Source organism: Siniperca chuatsi, linkage group LG21, assembly GCF_020085105.1.
Source record: "Siniperca chuatsi isolate FFG_IHB_CAS linkage group LG21, ASM2008510v1, whole genome shotgun sequence".
NCBI classification, from domain to species: Eukaryota; Metazoa; Chordata; class Actinopteri; order Centrarchiformes; family Sinipercidae; genus Siniperca; species Siniperca chuatsi.
The window spans coordinates 19,298,499-19,303,646 of NC_058062.1; positions in this window are offsets into that span (position 1 = coordinate 19,298,499).

Below are 5,148 nucleotides of genomic sequence, written 5' to 3' on the forward strand. Positions count from 1 at the left end.
ATATCTTTACTTTTAGTCCCTGGTATGGATAAAATTCCAAAAACACTGGATCCAGTGTCTAGACTGCCGGAAGACTTCCCATGATGCACTGATCTCCATCTGTACACATTCTTAGCCTAAGTTCTGCTCAAGTTTTCTGCCTGTTAAAAGGAAGTTTTTCCTTGCCATTGCCGCTAAGTGCTTGCTCATGGTGGGAATTGTTGGGTCTCTATAAATAAGAGTTCTGTAAATAATAAGAATACGGTCTAGACCTGCTCTAAATGAAGTGCCTTGAGATAACTTCTGTTATGTTTTGGTGCTATATAAATAAAAGTGAATTATGTTCTTACACTTAATTCCTTCCACATTTTTCAACATAGAAACTTCATTCAAACATCCAAATATTCAGCTCAATTATGAATGATGAGCTATTATTCAGATTTGTGATAACTTTCATACTTTACAAAATATTCAAGGTTTTCCAGGACATTTTCCCCATTCAAATGAAAGGACGGAATGTTGAAAATGTCCACATTTTGAACATTCAAATGTCAAAATGTTCCACATCGTCTGTACATTCTGGGTATTATTCAACTTTTCAAATCCCATTAAAACATTTAAAAATGAAAAACTTAGTTTGAAGTAAAGTTACAATGGCAGTCAATGAGAACAGCCTTCAATCTCACTCATCTTCAAGCTCTTCCCACTAATACATACATTCATGTAGAAACTCCATTCAAACTTTCAAATGTTCACAATCCATGGGACTTTCTCACATTGATTCAACTTTTTCATATCTTTCATACTTTTTACACAATCACAGTTCAAAATTCATGAAATATTCAGTCCTTTTCTGAGTTTACAATGAGTGTGTATTGGGCGGAATGTTCAGAGCTAGAATGAGGGACCAAACTGAGTGCAAAGGATCTGTACACATTTTTAAAACTCTTCTCTTCAGTTTGCTGTCATTCCCACAATTTTCACTCTTCATACATAATTTATACATCAAAACGTAGGAAAATTTGTGCCAGTCACAAACATGTAACTCAAGAATTGTCTTAAACTTTGACTTCAAGCTTTAAGAAGCTAAAAGTAACTTTTAGTAAAGTCTAAGTGTGATTCTTTAGTGCTGACGGCAGTGACTCCTGTTTTAAAATAAGGACTACAATCATGTTCACCCACAATGCACTCCCTGAAGCACTGAATCAGTCAATAGCAGCAGCTGCATCACAGCTCATGCACACCTTGTCATGATTAAGACTACCCATCATTCATTGTGTCCAACGCTTGGATGCTTCAATATATTGAAACAGGCATGAGGAAAGCCAATATAAGGTACTTCTCCTAGTTGACAATATCACTATATGCTTTTTTGGGTTATTATTAATACATATTTTAAATGCGTTAAAGAAGAAGAAAAGTGACGACATTAAGTGATGCTAATCAGAGAATGTCCTATAAAATGTTTGTGAAACTGTCACAAGGGTCAACCTAAAAATAAAACATTTCCATAAGAAGTTTACCACCAAGTTTACATATTTAGAATCATTTTAATTTCTTCTCTTCTTTCAAACTCACCAAAATTAATGCACTTCACAGTTTAGCTAATGTCATCATTTTGCACCTTCTATAATGTAGATGTGACAAAACTTGTATTGTTTATCAAGCTATCATCACACATTTCTAAATTAATTAAAGTGTGTTGCTGCTGCTTCTGTTTGTCAGAGAGGAGAAGGTGGAGGCAGAGTGACATCTCCCTTGTTAGCCATCTGTCCATACATTCCTTGTTAACTATCAACTGACCAGGCCCAAACAATCCTTTACCCACTAACGACCCTCATGTCTTTAAAATGTTCACAATCCATGGGACTTTCTCACATTGATTCAACTTTTTCATATCTTTCATACTTTTTACACAATCACAGTTCAAAATTCATGAAATATTCAGTCCTTTTCTGAGTTTACAATGAGTGTGTATTGGGCGGAATGTTCAGAGCTAGAATGAGGGACCAAACTGAGTGCAAAGGATCTGTACACATTTTTAAAACTCTTCTCTTCAGCTTGCTGTCATTCCCACAATTTTCACTCTTCATACATAATTTATACATCAAAACGTAGGAAAATTTGTGCCAGTCACAAACATGTAACTATGGAGTCAAACAAACTCACTCAGTTGCCACAGTCAGCTTCAAAGTGACAGCAGTGACAGCCAACTGCCGGACAGACTTGCATATTAACTGAGACCAGAATTTTCAGGAGGAGGGCAGGAAAAAGAAATTTCTAACCTGCTCTCATTCTCACACAAATCTCACACAGCCACAGGTTCTCCTCTCTCTTATAGTATTTTAACTTTGGCAATCAGAGTTACGGTCTTTGAGCTAGAAGCAGGAATATGAGACGTGGGCCTCAGCTATGTCTAAGAAATGAACTCATTCAGCCAGAGGTCACACACACACAGCAGTTAGCATCACCATGGCAACCTTGGATCTCAGGGGAGTCACAGCTGATTGACATGAGCTAATTATTGCAGTTTGACTCACACACATACACACAAACACACACCTACCTCTTTCTGTCTCTCTCGTCTCTTTGTCTGTCTGTTGTCTCTGTCCTTTTAAGACGGTGTAGTCCCTCATTCGTCCAGGAGTGTTCTGTCTACCAATTGCGAATGACTTCCGGATGGGAGCCGAAACGTCTTGATTCTGAAAACAGTCTCTGTCCTTTTGTCTCTCTCTGTCTCTGTCTTTCTCTGTCCATCTCTTATACTTCCTGTCTGTCTGTTTGTCTGTCAATCACTCTCTCTGTTTTTCCTGTCTCTCTCTTCAATAAACTCCATTTCTGCTACTCCTGCATCCATTTAGCTACAGAAAACATTCAAATATCAAAATGTTAAGCTCTTTAATGACATTTATGCTATGATTAAGCTACCTTTGGTCCTGTAAGCCAGTGATTCCCCTAAGGGGTACTTATACAGTTACCAGGGGGTATGTGGAAAAATTGTGCAGCTTAGCTAATTTGAAAATATAGACATTTTGATTTGATGATATGTTTAGGAGGAAATTCAATACACAAGTAAGATTACAAATTTGTGTGATGGTGATCTTTATAATTATTGTCACAATAACTTAATAACTATGGTAGCCTGCGCAAGACATGCCTCAGTTTTCCACCAACCTGAGTCAATTGTAAGTTGATTAAGACTGCAAAAAGACTAGTTAAAAAGACAACAAAAAGCTAAAAGTAAAGATACTGTAAATGGTTGAAACAACCAGTTTCTGTCACTCCAAATAGCAGTAGTACAATTGCAAATGTGGCCAAAACTACTGAAAAGTACCATTGAACAATATCATAAAGCCATCCCATCTATCAAAGGGGTACTTAAGCCCATCTGATAGGACTGTGGGGTACTTCTGACAAAAGTGGTTGGGAACCACTGCTGTAAGCGATATTCACTGCCACTAAATGTTGCACTAAAGAACCAGCATCTCATACCAAAACAAATGGTAGCTATTGAGAAAAACAATAATTTTACCTTGCAGAAAATTGCACAATTCAAATCTACCACTGTCTCTCTCTCTCTCTCTCTCTCACACACACACACAGAGTGTCATTTCAGATTTTCAAAATAAAAGCTGACCAAGATGGTGAAGACCTCCATTTAAACCTTATGATGTTCCACATCTTTCATACATTATTGGTACTACTCAACCTTTAAAGCCAGCATTGCAGTTTAGTGTCAGCTATTCAACAGACCTTAAAATATTCCACATCTTTCATACGTTATTGCTATGATTCAACTTTTAAAGCCAGCACTTTAGTTTGGCATCAACTTTTCAACAAACCTTAAAATATTCCACATTTTTCAGACATTATTGGTATTATTCAACACATATCATTCACACCCGCAATTTTTTCAGAAATTGCTTCTTCAGTTGATCCTACATTACCCAAACAGCATCTCTTTCTAAATCTGTCCCTACCTTGTAAACACAGACGCCAAACAGCACGTCCATAGATTTTAACGCAGGTTTTCTGTTAAAAATGTGTCATCTCCAAGCACAAGCTGAGATAACCCCGATGACATCATTATGACATCATCAAGGTTATTGCAGACTTGACAAAGCTCCAGAGCCATAGAAGACATTATACAGCTGTTTTCCCCAGCTGAGTAGTGCTCCTCATGACGAGTAAACTGAGCTTTATGTGTAAAATTGGTGGAGTGCCCCTTTAAAGAATTAGTGACATTGCATGTTTTAGGACATTCACTACAATCTACTCATTGACCATTTTCAAGTATGAATGAACTTGTAAGAAATGGTCTCAAGAATTGTCTTAAACTTTGACTTCAAGCTTTAAGAAGCTAAAAGTAACTTTTAGTAAAGTCTAAGTGTGATTCTTTAGTGCTGACGGCAGTGACTCCTGTTTTAAAATAAGGACTACAATCATGTTCACCCACAATGCACTCCCTGAAGCACTGAATCAGTCAATAGCAGCAGCTGCATCACAGCTCATGCACACCTTGTCATGATTAAGACTACCCATCATTCATTGTGTCCAACGCTTGGATGCTTCAATATATTGAAACAGGCATGAGGAAAGCCAATATAAGGTACTTCTCCTAGTTGACAATATCACTATATGCTTTTTTGGGTTATTATTAATACATATTTTAAATGCGTTAAAGAAGAAGAAAAGTGACGACATTAAGTGATGCTAATCAGAGAATGTCCTATAAAATGTTTGTGAAACTGTCACAAGGGTCAACCTAAAAATAAAACATTTCCATAAGAAGTTTACCACCAAGTTTACATATTTAGAATCATTTTAATTTCTTCTCTTCTTTCAAACTCACCAAAATTAATGCACTTCACAGTTTAGCTAATGTCATCATTTTGCACCTTCTATAATGTAGATGTGACAAAACTTGTATTGTTTATCAAGCTATCATCACACATTTCTAAATTAATTAAAGTGTGTTGCTGCTGCTTCTGTTTGTCAGAGAGGAGAAGGTGGAGGCAGAGTGACATCTCCCTTGTTAGCCATCTGTCCATACATTCCTTGTTAACTATCAACTGACCAGGCCCAAACAATCCTTTACCCACTAACGACCCTCATGGTGTTGCCAGGAAAACAGCTAACACACAAACAAAAAAAATCAGACAAAGCTCG